Source organism: Amphiura filiformis, chromosome 10 (genome assembly GCF_039555335.1).
Source record: "Amphiura filiformis chromosome 10, Afil_fr2py, whole genome shotgun sequence".
Lineage (NCBI taxonomy): Eukaryota > Metazoa > Echinodermata > Ophiuroidea > Amphilepidida > Amphiuridae > Amphiura > Amphiura filiformis.
In genome coordinates this window covers 52,135,296-52,162,185 of record NC_092637.1, presented here as the reverse complement: position 1 = coordinate 52,162,185, position 26,890 = coordinate 52,135,296, and the positions used below count along the sequence as shown (strand labels likewise).

The following is a 26,890-nucleotide window of genomic DNA, read 5'->3' as shown; positions in this document are numbered from 1 at the left end:
CCACATTCACAAAATTGGTTTATTCTCAATATTCATGTAAATAACATGTATGTCTAGTTTAAAATGTGGCCAGAATTAAAGCAATAATTATATATATGTAGGAACTACCAATAAAATGTATCGAGCAATAGACACAGACATTCGCAGTGAATCAGTGATGAGCTTGCAAGTTCAGCCCGAGCTCTCGGCATTATTGACAAACATATAACAGCATCACCAGAAATCCATATCATGGACATGAATGCACATTACCAGAAGCTGACATCGAAACTGGCTGACTGGAGGGATGGATGATCCAAGACCAAGAGAGTTGATGAATCCAGATAACATCCTGTTTGATGGCTTCCCTCTCGTCAAGGATGACGTCTATACCTCACTATTCAGCGATGCCAACGACTCCATCAACAAGATGACAACAGATTGCCTTGCCATAATAATTGTACGGAGCTGCCAGGCAGTTGCGCATCGGATGTTCTTCAACCATCTGGAAGGTGGCACGTGGGGTCACGTCAGTGACGAACTCCGCGCACAACCGAAGACTGTGCCCAAGACCAACATTGGGCCTGAGCATGTGTTTGGCTTACTTGACAGATCATGCATTCACAAGCCAAATGCCACAACAGGCCACCATGAAGGCGTGATAACCTACGGATCAAACAAGTCAGGGCAATGGATCCTCCAGCACAATGACTCGCCTTCAATCATAAGCAAAGCTATATACATGTACGTATGGGAAGGCAGCTAGCTAAAGACTGTCAGCAACATACTCGGGCTCACAAAGAAAGGCGCCGTGCAGAACTTCAGGAGAATGCAAGAAAAGGCAAGAGAAAGATCAACAAAAGACCATCAACAAGGACAAACTAGTGAAGTCAATTGAGACTGATGGTGGCCTCTGCACCACATCAGAAGAAGTCGTGGACAAACAAAATGTTAGCATTCAGCAACAAGTCAGCAAAAACTCAAGATTTACAACTCCAACTCAACATGCACAGAACAGTTCTGCAATATATGACAGGCGATTGCATCAAAAATGTTGCTACACTTTAGTTTTTAAAAGCAAAATTTTAGACTGTCCAAAATAGGCACATCTTGCTCAATAGATACAGTTGATTCATCGAAATAACTTTCATCCAAATTTCAACATTAGGGCATTTCCATGAAATGATGGACAGATCTCAAAAAAAATGAAATTGCTTCAAGGAATGATTTTTTCTGCGTAAATCACTTCAAATACATGCAAGTATTCAGGAAAAAAAATTTCAAGCCATTTGGTTATTGTTTACTTTGAAAAAAAAGCGTTTTTACTTATTGTGCGCTTTAAAGGAAGAAAATGTTGCACTTTTTTGATTTTAGCAATTGGCTGTAAAAAAAGTATTAGATTCCATCTAATTTTAAAATATTTTTGGATTAAATAAGTATGACAATTGGTCTTTGAGAATCCAGAAGTAAAATGTTAATAACCCATCATACACTTGTGTCAGTACATGGTTGAAGGTAATTCACAGCCTCGTGTAACGCGTGTTACTGAAACAGACTATTATAAATTTATTTTGCCTAATATATGGTTTCCATTGATACCACTTAGAATTTTCCTCCTCCTAGTAAGGCCTTACGTAAAAGCCATGCACAATGAGATAAATTCCTATCCACTACTTCACAGCGCGCTGTCAAAAACTTTCACGCGTGTTACTTGTAATGCGTGTTACCAATGAAACGCGTGTTACCGTATTCCATACAATGCTAACAATGACTGTAAAGCCTGCTTTTACCATTGTAATTTGAAATGAGGACAGTGTTACAGTGCATTAACATCCTTTTCACTGTTGGTAACCCACACTTTATAAAGGGTGGGTTTGAAGGGTCCACAAAATGCTTAAAAGGGTGGGTTTGAAAAATGTCTGGTTAAAATGCTTGTCCAATTATAAAGCGTGGTCACTGATAAAAAGGGTGGGTTTAGAAATCAACAATTGCAATTTCAAAGCTTACTGTAATTTCCAATTGAATGACTCTAAATGAAACACAAAAAATATTGAAATCCCATTCTGTTTGGCCATCTAAAACTTATGTAATTCTCTTTGGATGCAAATCTGCACCTCCTGGACCACCATAACCACTTATCTATGATCAGTAACCACGCTTAGAAAAGGTGGGTTTCGGAGTTTTGGTATAAAGGGTATAAAATAAAAAGGGTGTGTTTGAAATAAAAAGGGTGGGTTTGTATCACCACTGCCAACTATGCTTTTATGTTGAGGGCATGCATTTTATAGAGATTGTGGATGGCCAAGCAGTGGCATCCATCACCACAGAAGCCGCAGACCAAGATGAGGATGTTGATGATGTACATATGGAGAGTATTGATGGAGTGGAGCTTCTTCCAGAAGATGTACCAGGTTGCTCAACTGATGAGTCACAGAAAGATACCTTGAAACAATCTAACACTAGTGTAAATCATGACAAAATATATGTCGGAAGCTGGTTTCTTGTTGAATATGATGTAGCATTTCCCTGCTGGTGAAGTGTTGGAAGAAGGGGATGAAGATGACTTTTTAATTAAAGAGTAATGTATAGTGGATGATAGTGCTGGAAAGAATTGGAAGTGGCCAAGTAAAAAAAGACATCACATTTTATTGTAGGGAGAAGATAATTAGGGAACTTGGGGAACCAGTGGTAGTAAAGAATTGGGGACACTACAAATTTCATGACCTGTGACTTGGTGTAAGAGAGAAAAGTTGGTATTGGGTCTAAACTATACTGTTTTTATCAACTGAAATGATGTTAACTGGGATTGGTTAATAATTTCATCATGTTTTTACTTTACAACTGAAGCAGTGTATCATCAATGTTTGGAAATGTTGAAAAGTGTATTATTATATGTTGGTCTTATTTGGCCGGACAAAGTGTAATGCGTGTTACCGTAACGTGTGTTACCGACTCTTTTACTATTTACTAAAAAAGTTTAACCTGCACTGTTATAAATAAATTATAATAAACCTCAGCACTAGAGTTGGGCGACTATCACTTTTTTCCTAGTCGACAGCAAATAGTCGCGACTACGACTATAGTCGCGACTATCTGTGGTTAAAATTGGACTGAAAAATCGGGTGAAAGATTGGTGGCAATTTAGTATTTATAATGCATGATTACAGGACTCGTGATTGCCGGCATCGCATCACAGTTTGCTACACAAACCAGCACTGTTGCAGTACAAATTGCTACACTGTATCGCACGTTTGCGATGCAAATATTTGACTGTAAAATGCTGTAATATAGGCCTAACTTTTCTGTTCAATTAAATTCACTTGCCACTTTCCAGCAACAGCACAAGAAACTTCATATAATTTCTCAAACCTTCAATATTCCAATAGCGATCTTCGTTCGTTTCCATGTTTTGCTGTGCATGAAAATATGTAAACATGCCCGGTACGGCAGTGCATATTTTCCATGGTATGCTCATGAACGTGTTGCATTGTGCATGTACGATTAACTTTCACCTCCGACCTACGTCACCTGACCTCATCTAGACTACTGCATAAATTTGTCGCTACAGGGGTGGCATTGCAACATTACGACTGTTTGTCAGCTAATTTGTTTATTTTCCTGTTGCTTTCTAAATATTCTGTTACCACAATAAGCATAGCTTTTTGAAATTACATGAAAAGTACTTCTAATCTAATAATATTTTCCTAAATTTTCCCTTTTGGAAAACACTTTTCGGAAGTTCTCGCTGTTTCATTCCAAAGTTGAAATAATCTCATACCTTCAGTAGTTGGTACAAACACCCAACCTGGGTCTGTACATGCACGCTATGACACTGCTACACCTGTTATCGCTGCATAAATTATAATCATAATGAGATGTTCGACAGTTCAAAGTAATTTGAGTTTTTTAACGGCTTTTATCTTGTGGGAAAGTAGTTCGACAACAAGTCAATAACACCAATTTAATGATGATTTATGGACATTATGATTACTTGTTGGTTAGTGTTACTATTGGTAAGAAAATGGCTAACATTTTTCGCAGTTTATATGTTAGTATTTGGTTGGTTTTGGTACGAATAACTGGCACTTTTAAAGTAATTTTTTAACACAAAAATATACTTGCATTAGTCGACTTTTGGTTTTCAATAGTCGAAGTCGCGACTATCAGTAATAGTCGCGACTAACGACTATTGGCGACTTAATCGCCCAACTCTACTCAGCACAATACTTGATTACAGTAGAAAGAAATTTTTTGCAGACTTGTTAGTTTGAGGACAAAGTTGAGAATAAGTTTGTGGTTTTTTTTGCTTGTCCACCGAGTGTAATGCGTGTTACCGACATTCGCAGTACTACCTCATTCACATGAGTTGATCTTTCACCTTTGAGTGAACATGAGAATTAAGCCTTAGGTGGTAGGTGTTAAAATACAAAAGATGGATACAAAATTCAAAATACTATTTTAACTAGAGACTGCAAAACAAAGGTTGATGCACTAAAGTGTCACGCGTGTTACCGTGGAAATGCCCATTAACAGAATAAATAACCCCTGTCTGGTGCAAAAAATTGACCGAAAAACAAAGTAGGCATACTCTAGCATTGAATGCGTAACTATCGTGTGCAAATTCAAGCTCGAGTTCTCGAGTAAAGTGTGACTACTGACATAACCACATGATGTAAACACTGTAAACACACATGACACATGAGGATGGAGGAGTGCATAATTAAAGTTCAGAGTTGAAGGATACAATGGGACAGGCCTTATAAAAAATGCCTGGACCAGGAGCTAAAATGAGCTCCTGATCCCGAAGATGGCTCCTGGTCCTATTTGTTGTGTAAAATATTGGATACACCAGGACTAAAGAGCCAAAACTGGGTAACCATGGGGTAAAAAAAGCCTGGGTGCCTGGTTATAAAGCCTTGCAATGGGATATGAACATGATCAGTGATGATCATGATGAAAGGCACATGACATGAAAAATACTGAACAGTGAACACACATGCACAACACTATTTACAGTAATTTCTTGGCCAAACTGGAACACTATAATTAAACACTAGTACTACATGTACTAGTACTACTAGTAGTGCTAGACTTGTTTCAAGTCCTTTGGCACACCATGCCCACAACACAAGGACTACTTCCTCCCGAGCTAGCTCACAAACATTCTCAAGTGACCTGACTAAAAATCTTAGGGAGTCCAGTATTACATGGTAGGCCTATATGATACTTCGACCATTGGTCCTAAAGAAGAGCATGAATAGAGAAAAAGTAAGGAGGAAGACTTGATCAAGGCTATAGATACTAGATAGTACTATTAGTAGTGCCTCCGCGATAAACACACACGAATATAGCGCGGTACAGAAGAAAGCATGTACGCACCTAGTGCCGTACTACGCTGCCTTTTGTATTCGACGAGGAGGACAATGTCGACCTCCTCGTTTGTTTACAAAAGGATGGTCCACAATAGAGTGATTCACGCAACATGAATAGAGGATTAAAAAACTGAAGTAGGACCATAGTCCATCCATGTGCTTCTTTTGTCCAATTTGGCATCAAGATTTTGAATGGAAACAGTTCAGACCCAGAACACGATCATGTCAGAAATTTATATTTTGTTCTGGGTCTGATTCGGACTAACATGACTAACAGGCGCCTTACATTGCGTACACACGCTCATGACGCTACATGATGCAATGCCAATGGATGGACGCAACACGCATGTTCCAGTTTGGCCAAGAAATTACTGTAAATATTATAGTACGGTACACTACACTACACTAGCCTTAGCTTTTTACTTTAGCCGGCTTTTTAGCCCATTGAGCCACATCATGATCATGCATGACATGAATGATGACAGCTAATGAGCTATAGCTAATTGAGCTTTGAGCTAACCAAAAATTTTACACTTCATCTTCTGCCAATCATGAGACCTGTATCCTAGGTGAATTCAAATTTGCCATCAAATTGCATCGTTTTATATATCAAATTAAATCCCTTGAGTAAACTAAGCCAAAACTGAAAACCTTTTTTTCATAGCACTTTCCGTAGCAAAGTTACATCTTGTCAAAGATTGACTTTCATCAAAAAGATTCAGCTAGCAAAATTCCCCAAAGCGGCATTTCGGGGGTGTTTCTAGATCTTAGTCTCATGGCGATGGCAGCTTTTTTTAATGGAACTGCTATCAAAATCCCTCTAAAATTCCATGTGCGACTTGATTATCACCATAAAAAATCATATATTTGGGTCAAGTGAAGTATAGAAAACATATATATGGGCAATTCCATGGTAACTCGTGCTACACTTTATGGCGTCCTTTTACATACTTTGTGCTCCAGCTTTTAAATTGATTTGATTGGAATCTGTATTTTTTGTATTTTAATACCCAACATTCAAGGCTAGATCCTCATAGTATTGCTAATTCAGGATATCAACTTTTGTATGTATGGGACAGCTGTAAAAATCGGTAACTCGTGCTACGAGCAGAGGACATGCTTAAAAATCACTCATTTTTATTTTAATGGTGTGCTAAAACAAAAAACACTAAAGCCTTATTGATTATATGATACGTAATTGCTATAATAAGGTTTGTTTTGGTATACCTTAAAAAGTTGTGCCCCTCATAGTTTTACATTGACTGGCAAAAAACATGGTAACTCGTGCTACGGTAACTCGTGCTACAGTTTGTCCGCCATATATAAAATGGTATTGTTCATCTAAATGTCAATTTTTTTTGATAACAATTCCTCAACAACTGGTGTAATGATCAAATAACTCAATCTATGTACAAATAACCCCCCAAATAACCCATGTACAAATAACACTATTCAGTGTATGTACCAGCATACAATGTACCACACACATTACATACAAACATCCCAGCCTTATTTACGCCTTGCTTGATCCTGTTTGGATATTTTATTCTAGGGCTTAAATTTAAACAGTTAAATTGAACAGTCAACAATTGATAAAACTTTTACTTCCATGTTATTTGACTCTAAATTCCCTCACAAAACTTGTAATGTTCATGGTTATTTGCTCTGTAAGTTTTTTAAAAATTGCTTTCTGAGTTATAGAATGTTTGCAGACCATTTCCTGCTTGGTGCAAATACTTTGCCCAATTTCAATCACTTCACTAAGCTGGAAAATGAGCCTCATTACACTCAACAACAAACCAATTTCCAATACAAATCTCAGAACTATACAAATCTCAGTATCAACAATGTCACTGTGGCTGTTAATCTCAGGATTTCCAGTATCTATTTTGTTTGTTTTATTTCTTCTTTTGCCTGGGTTACGGTACTCATTCAGTGGATGTTTTAAGGTATCCTCTGTTCTTCCATGAGGCCCATATTAATTGATTGCGTTGGTTCTTAGGCTACATCCTAGGGGGTGGAGGGCAAAAATTTTTGGTTGCATCATTTTGACCAGGTATTGATAGTGGGATATATGCTAAATAGCATGTTTTTTTAGAGAGACTATACAATGTAAAGTCTTTGAGCTTAAAAAATAAAGGACTTTATTGGTATGTGCAAAAATTTGGTATAAATAAATTTACACTATTTTGGCACATGATCGGGGTGGAAACTGGCTACTTGAATCTTATCTCTATCTTTGCCTTCCATATTTTTACTTTAATTTTCCTGCCGAGGCTGCGACAGGACGTCACTTTTCTCTTTAATTTTTGGCCCCCACACATGTGTGGTTGCCTGGTTGTTTGTTTCTTTCTTTCTTTGTGTGGCTGTCCGGGCGGAACCAAATTCATTAATCCACTGTACAGCTCCAACACAATAACTACAAACTTGGTACCGGTATGGTGATAGAATAATGGTGGCTTGATGTGCTGTGTAGTTTTGTGTTATGTTATTTGCATATTTATGAATATTAATGAGCTTATTTACAAATTTTGCCTACATTTTCATTAATCCACTTTGCAGCATTATAAACACAATAACCAATCAACTTCACACTTGGTTTGGTTGGATATGGTGGCCTGATGTGCTGTATAATTTTGTGTCATGTTATTTGCATATTTATGAATATTAATGAGCTTATTTGCATATTGCATATTATTATTATATTTACAAACCTTTGTTATTTACACACTTTTGTGTGTGTGTGTATGGGCACCTTAATTACGAACTGCATAATTCTAGTTTGTCATGGGGCAGGCTGCCCCCTTCCCCCCCCCCCACACTGGCTACACTGCTGCTAGAAAGCTGTTACCAATATCATGGTCACATATAAATGCATATTCATGTAGTTGGGAGATCCTCTATTGCTGCCAAGTGGTAGATTTTGCATTACCTTTGCTGGTACAGGGGGAAGTGGGCTATGGTAACTCGTGCTACATCGGTAACTCGTGCTACTGGTAACTCGTGCTACAGTTTTAAATGGGTCATTATTATGTGATGGATAGTGTTTTGTATATTAATTTCTTATTTTTACTCAAGGCACTACTAGTAGAAGGAAAATAATAAGTGGCATCAATTACATTGCCAACATTTTGAAAAAAAAAAAAAAATGCATCTTTCGGTAACTCGTGCTACGCCATATTTAGTGCTATGAAAAGCATAATGAAAGAAAAAAAAGTTAGTGGGGATTATTTAAAATGTGTTGGATGTTTCTTGAAGACCATATTTCAGAGATATAAAATGTATCAAATTTAAAAGAAAAGTGCCCATGTTTAATAAAATAGGCCCACTTGGAAAATATCTAAGTTGAACAGGAGTTTTTCACTTAAAATACACTCTCCAAAGAAACTTTTAAAAAAACCCAAAATGTTAGAAAAATGCCGAAAAAAGTTTATAACTTGAACCTTACATCTGTTTGGAATAATATAAAAGTTAAAAAGAAATATATATTGGCAATTTCATTTTTTTGAGTCATGTCCACTTTTGCTTGGAATTGCCCATATGTAGGTTTCCTTCACCCACCTATTCTCGAAAAAAAATTCAAATTTCTATGTAAATATGCATTGTGTTGGGGCCCGGTCTCGGCGAATTAAGCTGACTAGTAAATGTGTTAACTATAGTAGGAATTCCAATTGAATGAACGTAGCTTTCAACAGCTGCACTCGATCCAACCGCGATCGTATATCGCGTATTTGAAACTACAACGTGAACGCACGAACTTGGAATGGATACAATGCTAACCAATCACGAGTGGGTTGGTATGGTTGGATTCACTTCGCGTTACTCACGCACAGTTGCACTGCGCTGGCGTACATCGCGCAGTGTACGCAAAAATTCGTCACGCTATTGAAAGCTGCGTTCATTCAATTGGAATTCCCACTATAAGGTTTGCCTAGCTAGGTAATAGGTTACCTACATGATGATGGCTTGTAAAAACATAAGAATAATAGCAATCCAACTAATATTGCAGCCTGTGCACTGTGCAGGATAGGAACATGGGGCAATGAGACTTGTATGGCAGAGCTGGGGCTGGCCATAAATTTCAAGGATACGCGATGATGGTTTGGCAAACAACGCAATCATCATCATGTCATGGCACCGGCAATCGATGCCGGAATTGCCGGTATGCAATGTATGTGTAATCGCACGTAAATTTCCCAATTTACATTATGTGGCCCTGAATTAAGCTTTAAATCGACGTAATATGAAGAAAACATTCAAATCTTTTGAATCGAGACGATTCCGCAATATTTCCTTACCTTATTCCCACACAAAACAAAAACAACAAATGCAGCGGTACACTGCGGTCCGCAGAAAACAAGAGGCAAATGTTTGAAATCCATGACGGTTTGCGATTTTCGGGGATTTTCTGAATGCGCATGCGTAATTTAAGTCTATCTGAAAGGAGATCACATAAGGCTGACATTCCTGCGCAATAAAAAATAAAGATTTTTAACGGAGGCCCGTACGTGTCACCCAGCACAGCTAAAACAGAAATTAGCCTTTAGGAAAGCCAAATATCAGGTATAAAATAGTTCCAAATATAATGGGAGCTAACGGGGGTGTCGCTTTAATATACAAAAGGACCTCCGAAAATCGGATAAAACGGTGGAGAAACATTTAAATCTGCCAAAACTTCGGTGTCAGCAGTCAGTTCAGTACCAAATTAGCATAGCAAGCTATAATAGCAAATGGAATGAAATAGATGGCGCTATTAAAATAGATTGAAAAGCACATTGAACCCAGGAAAACGAACTTTTTCAGGATTGGTCATTTCTAGACTCGTAAATAATATTTTTCACTGTGTTTTATATGAATGAATCTTTATTTCCATAATAAAAAACAACAAAATACAAAGAAATTCAACATCATAAAAATAAAACAAGACAATTATGGAGGAGATGATCGAAAGGCCAATAAGGCCAGCATTGACCAATACAGAACTAAATTAATACAACAACAAACAAACAAACAGAGTATACCTAAGCCTATCACACAAGAACAAAAACGGGGCTCCAAGAACTAGTTGTAAAATGAGATTAGCTGTGTTTTATATTTGTTTCGAAAATGTTTGATTGAGTTTGCTACTTTAAGGTTATCGTTAAGGGAATTCCATAACAGTGGGCCGGTAGTCCTGATTGAATGATCAGTGAATACTTTCTTGTTTCTTGTTTGATTATACTTATTACTGTTTCTTGTGTGATAGCTATGAATATCGGATCGTTTTAGAAAGAAACTGTCAAATGAACATGGCAGTTGTTTAATAGAATATTTATACATGTATACACCTAGTTCTAATTTGAATATATCATATACATTGAGCACGCATATTGAATTTATGAAATAGTGGTCCAGAATGGCTTCGATAATACTGATAATGGCTATTTGAAATGGTTCTCATGGCCCATTTTTGGAGCAAATGTATTTTATCAAGATATGTTTTACATGCATTCCCCCATGTAAGTAGGCATATCCCATAATTAATATAAGGCAAGACAAGCGTACAATAAAGCGTGTGCAAAACACGCCCAGGTATAAAAAAAATTCAACTTGTTTATCATACCTATATTCCGTGAGATTGTTTTTGAGATTCCGTTGATATGGTTTTTCCATGTGAGATTTTCATCGATAATTACACCTAAAAATTTGGTTTCGGTTACCCTTTGCAAGTTTGTACCATCCAAAGTAATATCTCTGTTTTCTTGTGAATTATTTATCGAAGTCATTCTAGGGGTAGGGGTACCCATAATCATGTAATTAGTTTTACTAGCATTTACAGAAAGTTTGTTTGCTTTAAACCAGTTACTCACTTCGGATAACTCTTTATTTATTAATGACATTTGATTAGCAATGTCATTGCTTGAGTATAAAATTGTTGTATCATCAGCAAACAATACAAAGTCTAATTCAGTATCGAAGTTACGTAATGTTACTATGTCAACGGGATCACGCGCTAGAGTAATGAACCACGATCGAAATGATCACCACATAAAGTATATGGCACTCGAAGGCATACCAAAGTAGCGTGATCCGGTAACCAAGAGAATTACGTAACCACTTCGATGCTGAATATAGTCGAGGTATTCGTTATATCATTTATGTACAAAATAATAGTAAAGGACCTAATATTGAGCCTTGAGGGACTCCGCAAAGTATACTTTTATATTTGGAATTTTTATTATTGGAGTTCACATATTGTTTTCTATCACTTAAATAGCTCTTGAACCAGTCATAAACAATTCCTCTGAATCCAAAATGTTCTAATTTATGAAGTAGAATACTATGGTCAATAGTATCGAAAGCTTTTGATAGGTCTAGAAACACTCCTATAGTAGTTTCATCATTTTCTACTGCATTATTTATCTTATCAACCAGATGCATAATTGCCATTTGAGTGGAATGGTTGGCTCTATAAATCCAAATTGTTTATAATTGAGCATGTTATTATTATTAATAAATTCAACACTTCTATTAAAGATCAATCTTTCAAGGATTTTGGAAAACCGGCAGAAGTGATATAGGTCTGTAATTTGAGAATATCTCGGCATCATCTTTTTTATAGATAGGGAGTGTCTTACCTAATAGAAACATATCCTGTTGACAATAGACAAATTAAAGATTGCTATAAGAGGTTGAGCAAGTTCTTTAGCTAGTTTTTTTACAACGCCAGGTTTCCTATGTCGTCATGACCTGCGCTTTTATTCTGGTCGAATTTGTTGATTATTTTCAAGATCTCTGATTCAACTATTGGTTTCAGAAATATACTGCTTTGACATGGTTCACTTAGATAATCGTAATAATTTTTGCCAGAGTTATGAATTTGAGATGCTAATTTTTGGTCCTACATTAACAAAGAAATCGTTGAATTCGTTTGATATGACTGTTGGGTCTGTGATTATAGCTCCCGAGTCCCGTTAATACTGGTCTGAGAGCGTTTGTTTTTGTGTTCGGCCAATGACATTGTTGATTGTCTTCCACGTTTGCTGCATATTATTTTTGACATTTTCAAATTTTAAAAAATAATAATTGCGCTTTGATTTCCTGATTATGCCATGTAATTTATTTCTGAATGTTTTAAATTTTTGATGGTTGTTGTCGTTTGGACATTGTAAATATTGCTTATATAACTTATTTTTGTTATATACTGTTAAGCATACCTTTGGTGATCCACGGGGACCGTGGATCTTTTTTACGCTTACTGGTACATCGTTTTAGAGGTATCAATTCATCATATAGACCTTGAAAATGTTTTACAAATCTATTATAATCATCTTCAGCATTATTATTGTCAATAATCTCTTCCCATTTTACCTTTGAAAAGCTACTTTTTAATTTTGCAATATTGACGTCATTATGCTTTCTTTTATAGTAACATTTATTTGTAGGCTTGTTACTTGTACTATCCAAACTCAAAGTACTCACAACAACAGTTGGCAGGTGATCACTAGTATCAGTAACCAAAATAGCCGATTTTATTACATTATCACAATTAGTTAAAATGTTATCAATAAGTGTAGCTGTAGTTTTTGTGATTCTGGTTGGTTTATATATGGTTGGAATTAAGGAATGCGAATAAATGAGGTCCAAATAATCATGAGTAGGCCTGTCAGTATCATCTTTGAGGAGGTCTATGTTGAAATCTCCCATTATGTAGGTAATTTTGTTTTCTTGATCAATTTTGTTGAATACTTTATCAATATCCGCTATAAAGTTATCTATAGATGTATGGGCCCTGTAAACTACACCAACTAGTAAGTTCTTGGCATTTTTCTATTAATTTCAATGAAGCATGATTCGTAATTTGAGTTTGCATTACATAGGTCATTTCTTAATTTGTACTTTACTTTGTTACTAACATATATACACACACCACCCTTACTTCGACCGACTCTGTTAACATATTCCATATTATAACCAGGAAGGTTATAATATTCCAGGGATGCAAATTGTGCGGGAGCGGGGAGCACCGCTCCTAGGAAATGACAGTCAAAACTGAAGAAAAACGAAAGAGAGGAAAAAAGAGGGAGAGGGAGGAAAAGAAAAGAGGAGAGGAAGAGAAAAAAAGAGAAAAGTAAAAGAAGAGGAGTGAGGTAGAAGATGACGTAGAAGGAAACAGATCTCAGTAAAAGATAGCAAGTTAATAGGGGAGGGCTGTGAGGTAGTGAAGCTACTGAATGGAAGAGAGGAAATCTTTAAAAGACACTGGTTGTGCAAAATTTGGAGGAATTCACATGATTGTTTAAGAAATAACAGCAAAAAAAAAAAAAAGAAGTTGTTGGTGTTAATATGGAAATGTGATAACACATAATGAGGAAATTTGCTATTCATCACCAGAGGAGGTATTCAATGTAATTTAACAGGAATAAAAGAAGTTGGGTGAAGTCAATTGGAAACAGAGCACAAATCTGAGGAAATTTATAGAGAGGTGGCAATCATATCTGAGGAAATTTATAGAGAGGCAGCAATGAGGATTTTATGGGAACAAAGGAATTCGGTGTATCAGTACTAATGCCAGTGAGAGGACGACCTGGAAAATATTGAGGAAATTTAAAAAGAAGAACCATAAAGCACTGAACAAGTTGTGCTCCCTCTGACAAAAAATAAAAGGGGAAATTGTGGGGGGGCAAAGAAAACGAAAAGGGGAAAGGAGCCTCTGTCCCACCAAAATTGACCCCAAACTAGTGTAAAATACCAGATTTTTGCGCGCTACGCGCACATTATCTTTATAAAGCCTTTTTTGAAGCTCAAAGACTTAACATAATTATAGAGTCGTTCTAAAAATACACTCTACAGGGTGTAACAATAAAATTTATACAATTGCATTTTGACTTCTCAAGAAAAAACTAAAAGAGTTATGGCACAAATGTTATTTGCAATACAATCAGTAATATCTTGGCTGGCTAAAAGAAGACGTTTAGTTGGTTTCTTTACTAGTTTGGGTTCAAAAGTTATGTCGGATTAATTAAATCGTTCAGAAAAGATGTTGGGCCAATTTTGCCATGTTTGCGCATATCAAGTTTGAACCGCGTAGATATGCTTATCGTGCATTAAACATCAAAGAACTGACACAAAGAATTATAAGTGGTGTTTCTTCATAATTATAATTAACATGAACTTAATACATGTAATAACATGATATTTCTTTAAAATCTATAAATGAAGTTTCTTTCAAATAATCTTTTAAATAAAGTAATTTCTCATATCCCTGAGATATCATTGGTAAAACTGAGAACAGGTTTTGCATCCATAAGTACAAAACAATTTGAAATTATTAAAGTTCAGCTGGGTTTCTAGCTGTTCTGGGGCGACCACTATTGCCAGCATTTCTGTTATCAAATTTTACATACTTCTCATAGTTATGTATGCCTTGATGGAAGACGTGAGTTTGGAAAATGAACTATAAACAATCGTATGATTTCTGCTTGACTCCATGTGCTACCGAATATCGCAACCATAAAATACGCTCTTCCAACGTGAATTGGGGTTGAAGTTGTTGAGCTGCAGCCACGATTTCTAGTAAATGAGGTTGTTATGTCAGTGCTTAGTTGTGACTTTCAAAACCTCAAGGAGATATTCTATTATGTAATCATTTCTACCACTTCGAATACCCCATTGTTTAAAACTACCTATCATAAGAGCACCGTCCAACTGGTCCATGGTTCAACTCTATTCAGTCACTTTTGTAACACTTAGACAAAAGTGGCCCAAGAGGTTTTAAGGCTAAGTTACATAATTGGCCATATCTTCACTTGTATGCCATCGATTGTATTGAAACAAAGCTTATCTGGTGGCTAAAGAAATTATCTTGATAGACATATAAATATCAAACCGAAACATAAGCGGCATACTTGTGTCATTCTACTTTCAAAATTGTACAAATTTTATTGTTACACCCTGTATGTTACCATTCTCATCTTTTGAAGTGCAGAATAAAGCTATTTTATGTCTGGTATGATTGAGGAAATCTTGAGCTTAAAAACCTTGCTCCTGAGGAAGAAATCACAATTTGCACCCCTGTAATATTCATAGTGAGGATTTTCTTTAAGATGGGTTTCTGGGAGACCTATTACAGTAAAGTCATGATTTGTGGTTTTGTGAGTTTGTCAAAGTTTTTGGATAGACTACGTACATTAACATTTAATACAGTAAATTTACCACTTGTATTAGACACAGTTGATTTGAATTGGGTTGGAGTGACATAAGAACATTCATTGTATTGATGATTTTCATTGATTTCATTTTTCATAATACTTTTAAAGCGTAATGGATTAAACAACATTTTATCAAATTTGTCTAAATCTATGTTAGATATATCAAAATCATTTAAGTCATTTTCATTTCACTGATATCGTTATTAAGATCATCAGTGTTATGAATACATTTGGGACATAACCATTCCAATGGATCCATTTGTTTTAACTCCCTAGGTTTCAATTTTGTACATTTTATGTTCTTATGGCATTGTTTAATATTCTTGGAGCACGAAACACAAGTACTTAAACCAGACATTTAACAAAAATATATACAAAATCTTACTGTACAATATAAGTAACTATGATAATTCAAAAGCAATGTGAGACGACGAACACTAGCCAGGCGATCAACTGTGAAAACGTTAATAAGTGAAAAATTTCTTTTAAAGTTACAATACTGGAACATGAAAGCGTGCAAACACCCACTCTTCCTATCAATGTATTGTAAACCAAATTTTCAGTTGAGCTTTAAATTTTGATATCTTCATAGACTAAGCTAGTCGAATTATTAATAATCAAGATGAACGCATCCTGTTGGAACTCAAAATTATACCGATGTGTATTATAATTAATAGTAAAATGATCATAACGAGTTTATATAATTAGCAGTAAAAGTTAAGTATAGGCCTACTTATGTTATTGAATGCAACATATCTTGCATAATGGCTCACTTTAATACTGCATGAACAATTCTGATTTTGGAATACTGCATGAACAATTCTGATTTTGGAATCTACCCGTTTATTGATCGCGAAAGCCCGAGTAAAAAATCCGACTATGTACTTTGGCTTTTAAGCAGAACTTTGCCCGGGACTTTGTTCTCTAAAACACAATGTCAATCATACTTGTTTATCAATCCAATTTAACCACAAGCACTAAAGTATGGTAGACGCGTAGATGTACGTCTATCCACCAACTTTTGCGCCAACACAAAAGCGCCGCAAACGTTGTAGTTAATGGTAATGGCACTTGCCAGGAGGATTTAAACTATAACGAGATCTGGGCGACCAATCACAAGCCAGATTCATTTAAAGATGCATTACATCATGGCCAATTTTAGTTAAGCCAGAAATTGGCCTAGATTGTAATAGCCAGAGTATGCAAAATGGGTACAAGTGGACTACGGAGAAGTCCGATATCTTCATTGCTTTAATTTTTTTAAACTAAAAATTCGGGCCGAAAGCAGACTGAGTCATTCTCATTTTAAAATTCTGCCCTTCATAAGGTACCACGGGGCAATTCGCATGATAATACAATAAACAGGTGATAGGTAGGCCATATCATAATGAATGGCCGCTAGGGTGGGCGGTAAATAGGGGACATCAGGGCAAAGTGGACCAAAAATTTTTTGTCAAGCCCAAACAGGATTACGACTGTGAGTAAGACAAGGCTTAAGGTTTATAATCTTACCTTTGGCCTGCAACTAACAAATGACATTAATAAAGTTGATCCAAAATGCAGTTTTATTAAATGCCCGGGGGGGGCACTTCCATGACAGATATGCATCATGTGCCTCGGGATAGACCACCTTTTTCAAACCGGCTTGTATACCCAATGACACCCTTTTTGTGTTATGGTCCTACCTATTACCCAATGACCCCCTTTAAAAAAATTCATGTACTCAATGACCCACTTTTTCTATTTCCTGCTATACCCAATGACCCCCCTTTTAATTCCCAAATTTAGGTGGTATTTGTGTTCTCCTCCAGAAATAATGAGATTTTTCACATTTCCAAGGTGGCCAAGTTGTTTTACGCAGTTTGGCACTTATTTATGTGTACTTAATGATACTCTTTTGGCAATCCTGTACTCAATGACTCCCATTTTACTTTTTGTTACCCCAATGACCATCCTTTTTTCAAAGTTTCATACCGAATGACCCCATTTTTATTCAGGTTCTGTACTGAATGACCCCATATTTTTGTAATTGTACATTTGACCTGAATGCCCCCTACTTTTAACATGGTCGAGGCACATCCCTGCCATTTTAGATAGGGAGTGCCTCACCCGGGATTAAATGGTGTGAACTTGAAAAGGGTCGTTCCGCTTGGGCCGGAGTAGAGTGAAACGTGGAGGGGGCATTACAGAAATGCATCCCCCTGTGTCTTCATTGTCATGCAACACCACTTAGGGCCTACCTCCTGGTATATCAGTATACTATGGCCAGATAAATTTGTATTGCATAGTTCTGAGTGGGGTCTGTTTCCGGTGTTCCAATTTGCCCCATCCACGTTGGACTATTATTGTCCACTTTGCCCCGACCACGTGAGATTTCTCCCGATATGCATCACTATCACAACAAACAATTATCCTTCAAAACGTTTTATGTTTTCCGTGTGTTTGACATTGTCTTTCAGGTAAACCTTATAGTCCAGGCAATCTAAACACTTTAGTGGTGATACCCATCACTAATTGCAACAGAATTTTTTTCACTTTTATACATTTTAGAGATGTCCCCTGAACATCATACCAAAAATATACTAAAATATACTTGGTGGAAAGGTAGTTTTTGGCGGGAAAAGGTCATACAGGGGTCAAATTTCAAAATTGCTTTAATCTTTTTAAAAGCTATACCAAAGCATTCCTCTAGTCATAAAAAATTCAGAAAAAATATAGTTTGTCATATATGTGATGTACCATTCTCAAGTTATAAGCAAAAAGGTCAAAGGTCAAATTTTGGGCTCCACATGGGTCAACTTCGAAAAAATGCTCCGATCTCCTTGAAAATGGTCTCAATGTGTTCGTCCTTTAAAAACACTCCAAAATAAGAATAGTTTGCCATATCTTAGATGTTTCGTTACCTAGGTAGCAGGGTAAAATTCACGATATCAATTCACGTCCTTTGACTCACATTTCTCTGATCTTCTTCCAGTCTCTTGTGGTATTCCTCAAGGCTCTATCCTGGGTCCCTTGCTCTTCCTTCTTTATGTTAATGATATCCCCACTTCATCCAAAATCCTCTCTTTTGTCCTTTTCGCCGATGATACGAACATCTTCTTATCTCACCCAAACCTTAACACTCTCATAAACACATTCAACGTAGAATTAGTCAATGTCTCAAACTGGTTCAAATCCAACAAACTATCCCTAAATGTCAGCAAAACTAACTACATCCATTTCACCAAACAAAAACGAAAGCAAAAGCACGCCACTCCACCAACACACATTATGATAGACAACGTTGCAATTCATCCTGTAGATAACACAACATTTCTAGGTGTAATAATTGACAAAAATCTTTCCTGGAAAGACCACATCCACAAAATTACAAATCAAATTTCTAGGAACATCAGGATTCTTAGAAAACTTCGTCACATTTACCCACACATATACTATTCTCACTCTACAACACCTTAATCCTGCCTTACATATCCTACAGCAACATAGCATGGGCGATATCTGACAACACCCTTGACCTTAACCACTGTCCATGGACTTCTCCTAATTCTACAAAATTGGACAAACTATTTAAACTCCAAAAAAGAGCAATCCGTATCATTAACAACTCTGGTTACCTATCCCACACAAAGCAAATTTTCCATAATTTCAAAACACTAAATATCTTTGACATAAATAAATTACAAACAGGTCTCTTTATGTACCGCTATGAGAACAAAACCCTTCCAAAATCATTCTCCAACTTTCTTTTAAAACACAGTGACATTCACAACTACAACACTAGACATGCTGAGCATTTTACTACAGTTAAACACACATCTAATTTAATCAAATACTCGATTAAAGTATCTGGACCTAAAACCTGGAATGGATTAAACAAAGATATAATAAACTCAAAGAATATATTAAGCTTCAAAACTAGCTTGAAGGACCGCCTGATTAAAAAGTACTTATCTAAATAAAATAAACCTATTATATAATTTTCAAGTATCATATATCATTTTCTTTCATCTTATAAATAGTTCAATATGTTTTAAACAAATACTGCCGTCAAATCCCGATGTTGGTTTTGGCTATAGGCCTCGGTACCGTGCACGTGCGCTTATTTTAAATAGGCCTATTTGAAATCGATCCATAGTACATTGTCAACTTTTTTTGGTTTTTGACTGGTACTGCATTGTATTATCCCTGTCCTGATTGATCCTTTCCCGCCCTGCCCTGTCTCGTCTTGTCCTGTCTTGTACTGTTCTGTCTTGTCATGTTCACCCCCTCCCTATTCTAATATTTCACTTCCAAATTTGCTAAGGTGGGACCAGCCTTAAAGCCCTTTGGGCTTATTTGGCCTCTCCTTCACATGTTTTTTTTTTTCACCCTTTCATATTATTCTCTTTCGTTTTCAAAATCTACTGAGTTACTGGTACTTTAATTAACTTTTTGTACAAATTAAATTTGTATCATTAATTGAATTGCTATTTAATCATAATCTTGCGGTGTAAATATTTTTATATAAATTTGTCCTACTATATATAATTTCGGAAATTGCGATTGTGATTTGTAATATAACCATTTAATTCTGTATTATCCTTCAGATACATTTCATTATGTTACCAACTTAATTAAATTTGTTTTTGTTATTGATGCTTAAATTTTGTATATAATACATATTATATATATATATATATGATTTTGGAAATATTGTTATCTATATATGTGAAATCATGTGTGAATAAATTGAATGAATGAAAAGAGGTCATTGACCATTGAACTCTATTGACCCTGACCTAGTTTTCGATGTTTCGCATGTAATTAAACAACCTAAACAGTGCAAATATTCTTTAAATGAATTATGTTTGCAAGCCGAACAATTTGAGACCATTTTGGTTAAAATCAGACAATTTTTAGTTTTTTGACCTCTGTTGAACCCAACATTTGACCTTTGACCTTTTCGGTTATAACTCAAGAACCGTACATCACAGATATGGCAAACTATATTTTTTCTGAATCCTTATGACTAGAGGAATAATTTGGTATAGTTTTTAAAATGATTGGAAGCGATTTTGAAATTTGACCCCTGTATGACCTTTTCCCGCCAAAAACTACCTTTCCACCAAGTATATTTTAGTATACTTTTTGTATGCTGTTCAGGGGACATCTCTGACATTCATAGGAGTGAAAAAAATTCTGTTGCAATTAGTGGTGAGTCAAAACCCACTTTGACTGGACTATTATTAAAATACACATTTTCTAATGAAGAGATTTTCTGAAAATTGGTCAAATCTGTTTGTTTCCGGGAGGAATGTTAAAAATCCACTTGTGTCTGAAAAAATAGAGTGGCAACAAAAGAATGAAACAAAACCGGTTTTACGCTTCAACATTATGGTTATGGTATGAATTGGGCAGAAAACAAACTTAATCAAAGAAGTGCAACATCCTTATTAAAAAAAAAAATTTCATATTTTATTCAACTTTTCAAGTTCAATCAACAAAACAGAAAGGACAAACATACAACTTTACAAAATAGACAACCACAAAGACAAAAACACTCATCGGTAACAGATCAGGCAAACTATATATTATGCCAGCAAACACAAAACGTTTTCGACATCATTCGCAAAAGGTTATAAAGGGTTGTCAGAAAACGTTTAAATGTCGGATTATATAAAGGGTATATTAAGAGTATAACACGTTTTCATAACCTTAAAAAACATTTTTTGATAATCTACTGCTCAGCAAACAAAAATGTTTTACAGAAAACGTTTAAATGTCGTGTTATATAAATGGTATAAAAACGTTTTAATAACATACCAAAAACATTCTTGAAAACTTGATACAAAATTTTCTAAACAGAATGTTATTTTGGGGTTGAAAAAATATTTTGCGAAAAATGTTTGCCTAAACTATTTTCAATAACGTTTTAAAAACGTTTTCATGACCTTTATATAACCCGACATTTAAATGTTATTAAAATGTTTTGACAAAAACATTTTAAGAAGATTTCTGTGTTTGCTGGGTTCAAATATTTCAGCATAATGTTATTTAAGTATTGACAGAATATTTGGCAAAAATGTTTGCAAAAATAGTTTACAATAACATTTTTTTTAAACATTTCAAAATATTGTTGCAGTGTGTTTTCATACAAAACGTTTTAAAACGTTATCATGACCTTTATATAACTAAAATGTTTTTACCTAAACCAAAACCCAAAATATATCTTATTTAAAACGTGTTAAAAACGTTTTTGTGTTTGCTGGGTTATCACGGTTATGTCATGTAAAACGTTTTCTATGAAAACACTTTACAACAATATTTCCAAAATGTTTTCAAAATATTATTTTTGCAAACATTTTTTGCCAAATATTTTATCAACACTTATATAACATTATGTCAAAATATTTGCAATAGGTTATCAAAAATGTTTTTTAATGTTATGAAAACGTTTTATACCTTTTATGTACCCTTTATATAACCCGACATTTAAACGTTTTCTGACAACCTTCTATGACCTCTTGCGAATGATTTCGAAAACGTTTTGTGTTTGGGATATGTCAAAAAAGAGAACATAATGCATTTAATAATGCTTTTTTGACCTTTTTTGTTTTAATTTGACTAATGACAAAAAGAAATTGGAATTGGGAACCATTTGCTGAAATTTACATCTGAATACACAAAGAACATGATATAGGCTTGAAAAACACAGAAGGAATATTAATTACATGTAACGTGTTCAGAAGTACCCCTGATACCAAACACTTTGTAAAATATGAGAAAGTTGTGCCTGTCAAATTTTTAAATATAAAACAAAGTTTTAAAATAAATGAGGAGACTTTCTTACATTGCAAACTTGAGTTATCGTCAACACATAGTGCCCTTAGAGCCGTATTCGTGACCCAAACACTTACCCAGCAACAAAGTTATAGTGCTCCTGGAGCACAGTGTGTTGACGATAACACAATCAATTTTCCTGCAGTTACAGAACATGTTCACCACAAAAAATAACAATTTCTGTTTTTTCTAATCTATCGGTCAGTAACAGACAAAGCAATGTATCCATTGCTATCTACGGTAGATAACAAGCAATGTAATTTGTGCATCCATTGCTATCTACGGTAGATAACAAACAATGTAATTTGTGCATCCACTGCTATCTACGGTAGATAACAAACAATGTAATTTGTGCATCCACTGCTATCTACGGTAGATAACAAACAACGTGATTTATATATCCATTGCTATCTACGGTAGGTAATAAACAATGTAATTTGTGCATCCACTGCTATCTACGGTAGATAACAAACAATGTAATTTGTGCATCCACTGCTATCTACGGTAGATAACAAACAACGTAATTTATATATCCATTGCTATCTACGGTAGATAACAAACAATGTAATTTGTGCATCCACTGCTATCTACGGTAGATAACAAACAACGTAATTAATATATCCATTGCTATCTACGGCAGATAACAAACAATGTAATTTGTGTATCCATTGCTATCTACGGTAGATAACAAATAACGTAATTTGTATATCCATTGCTATCTACGGTAGATAACAAACAACGTAATTTGTATATCCATTGCTATCTACGGTAGATAACAAACAATGTAATTTGTGCATCCACTGCTATCTACGGTAGATAACAAACAACGTAATTAATATATCCATTGCTATCTACGGTAGATAACAAACAAAGTAATTTGTATATCCACAGCTATCTACGGTAGATAACAAACAATGTAATTTGTATATCCATTGCTATCTACGGTAGATAACAAACAATGTAATTTGTATATCCATTGCTATCTACGGTAGATAACAAACAATGTAATTTGTGCATCCACTGCTATCTACGGTAGATAACAAACAATGTAATTTGTGTATCCATTGCTATCTACGGTAGATAACAAACAATGTAATTTGTATATCCACAGCTATCTACGGTAGATAACAAACAATGTAATTTGTATATCCATTGCTATCTACGGTAGATAACAAACAATGTAATTTGTATATCCATTGCTATCTACGGTAGATAACAAACAATGTAATTTGTGCATCCACTGCTATCTACGGTAGATAACAAACAATGTAATTTGTGTATCCATTGCTATCTACGGTAGATAACAAATAACGTAATTTGTATATCCATTGCTATCTACGGTAGATAACAAACAACATAATTTGTATATCCATTGCTATCTACGGTAGATAACAAACAATGTAATTTGTGCATCCACTGCTATCTACGGTAGATAACAAACAACGTAATTAATATATCCATTGCTATCTGCGGTAGATAACAAACAATGTAATTTGTGCATCCACTGCTATCTACGGTAGATATAACAAACAATGTAATTTGTGTATCTACTGCTATCTACGGTAGATAACAAACAACGTAATTTGTATATCCATTGCTATCTACGGTAGATAACAAACAATGTAATTTGTGTATCTACTGCTATCTACGGTAGATAACAAACAATGTAATTTGTGCATCCACTGCTATCTACGGTAGATAACAAACAACGTAATTTGTGTATCCATTGCTATCTACGGTAGATAACAAACAATGTAATTTGTGTATCTACTGCTATCTACGGTAGATAACAAACAATGTAATTTGTGCATCCACTGCTATCTACGGTAGATAACAAACAACGTAATTTGTGTATCCATTGCTATCTACGGTAGATAACAAACAATGTAATTTGTATATCCATTGCTATCTACGGTAGATAACAAACAAACAATGTAATTTGTGCATCCACTGCTATCTACGGTAGATAACAAACAACGTAATTAGTGTATCCATTGCTATCTACGGTAGATAACAAACAACGTAATTTGTATATCCATTGCTATCTACGGTAGATAACAAACAATGTAATGTGTGTATCCACTGCTATCGACGGTAGATAACAAACAACGTAATTTGTGCATCCATTGCTATCTACGGTAGATAACAAACAACGTAATTTGTATATCCATTGCTATCTACGGTAGATAACAAACAATGTAATTTGTGTATCCACTGCTATCTACGGTAGATAACAAACAACGTAATTTGTATATCCATTGCTATCTACGGTAGATAACTAACAATGTAATTTGTGTATCCACTGCTATCTACGGTAAATAACAAACAACGCAATTTGTTCATCCACTGTTATCTACGGTAGATAACAAACAACGTAATTTGTATATCCATTGCTATCTATGGTAGATAACAAACAATGTAATTTGTGTATCCATTGCTATCTGCGGTAGATAACAAACAATGCAATTTGTGCATCCACTGCTATCTACGGTAGATAATAAACAACGTAATTTGTGCATCCATTGCTATCTACGGAAGATAACAAATAACGTAATTTGTATATCCATTGCTATCTACGGTAGATAACAAACAACGTAATTTGTGCATCCACTGCTATCTACGGTAGATAACAAATAACGTAATTTGTATATCCATTGCTATCTACGGTAGATAACAAACAATGTAATTTGTATATCCATTGCTATTTACGGTAGATAACAAACAATGTAATTTGTATATCCATTGCTATCTATGGTATATAACAAACAATGTAATTTGTGTATCCATTGCTATCTACGGTAGATAATAAACAATGTAATTTGTGCATCCACTGCTATCTACGGTAGATAACAAACAATGTAATTTGTGTATCCATTTCTATCTACGGTAGATAACAAGCAATGTAATTTGTGTATCCATTGCTATCTACGGTATATAACAAACAATGCAATTTCTGCATCCACTGCTATCTACGGTAGATAACAAACAATGTAATTTGTGTATCCATTGCTATCTACGGTAGATAACAAACAATGTAATTTGTGTATCCATTGCTATCTACGGTAGATAACAAACAACGTAATTTGTATATCCATTGATATCTACGGTAGATAACAAACAATGTAATTTGTGTATCCATTGCTATCTGCAGTAGATAACAAACAATGTAATTTGTGCATCCACTGCTATCTACGGTAGATAACAAACAACGTAATTTGTATATCCATTGCTATCTGCGGTAGATAACAAACAATGCAATTTGTGCATCCACTGCTATCTACGGTAGATAACAAACAACGTAATTTGTGTATCCATTGCTATCTACGGTATATAACAAACAATGCAATTTGTGCATCCACTGCTATCTACGGTAGATAACAAACAACGTAATTTGTATATCCATTGCTATCTACGGTAGATAACAAACAACGTAATTTGTATATCCATTGCTATCTACGGTAGATAACAAACAATGTAATTTGTGTATCTACTGCTATCTACGGTAGATAACAAACAATGTAATTTTTGTATCTACTGCTATCTACGGTAGATAACAAACAATGTAATTTGTGCATCCACTGCTATCTACGGTAGATAACAAACAACGTAATTTGTGTATCCATTGCTATCTACGGTATAACAAACAATGTAATTTGTATATCCATTGCTATCTACGGTAGATAACAAACAAACAATGTAATTTGTGCATCACCTGCTATCTACGGTAGATAACAAACAACGTAATTTGCATATCCATTGCTATCTACGGTAGATAACAAACAACGTAATTTGTGCATCCATTGCTATCTACGGTAGATAACAAACAACGTAATTTGTATATCCATTGCTATCTACGGTAGATAACAAACAATGTAATTTGTGTATCTACTGCTATCTACGGTAGATAACAAACAACGTAATTAGTGTATCCATTGCTATCTACGGTAGATAACAAACAACGTAATTTGTATATCCATTGCTATCTACGGTAGATAACAAACAATGTAATTTGTGTATCTACTGCTATCTACGGTAGATAACAAACAACGTAATTTGTGTATCCACTGCTATCTATGGTAAATAACAAACAACGTAATTTGTGCATCCACTGTTATCTACGGTAGATAACAAACAACGTAATTTGTATATCCATTGCTATCTACGGTAGATAACAAACAATATAATTTGTGTATTCATTGCTATCTACGGTAGATAATAAACAATGTAATTTGTGCATCCACTGCTATCTACGGTAGATAACAAACAACGTAATTTGTGCATCCACTGCTATCTAAATGATTATAATGTCACAACTTCATGTAGATATGTACTTGATAACAATGATATGACTGGATTATGTAATGATGACTTTTCTGTTCTACATCTTAACACTCGCAGCTTTAACAAAAAATGTGATAGTATACATAATTTTATCGCTAGTTTCAATCATACATTCAGTGTAATAACTTTATCTGAAACTTGGTTTGATGAAGATAACTCTAATGTAATTGATATTGAAAATTATAT

The 26,890-nt window shown here is 35.0% G+C and overlaps 1 protein-coding gene across 1 annotated transcript in view; it reads right to left on the bottom strand.

The window, feature by feature from the left end:
• LOC140163016 (uncharacterized) overlaps positions 1-9,755 on the bottom strand; it is a 47,164-nt gene extending 37,409 nt beyond the window's left edge. Inside the window, exon 1 of the mRNA XM_072186354.1 lies at positions 9,650-9,755. The gene's annotated coding sequence lies outside the window, so the exon portion shown is untranslated. The remainder of the gene's footprint in view (positions 1-9,649) is intronic.
• Between the last annotated feature and the right edge of the window lie 17,135 nt (positions 9,756-26,890).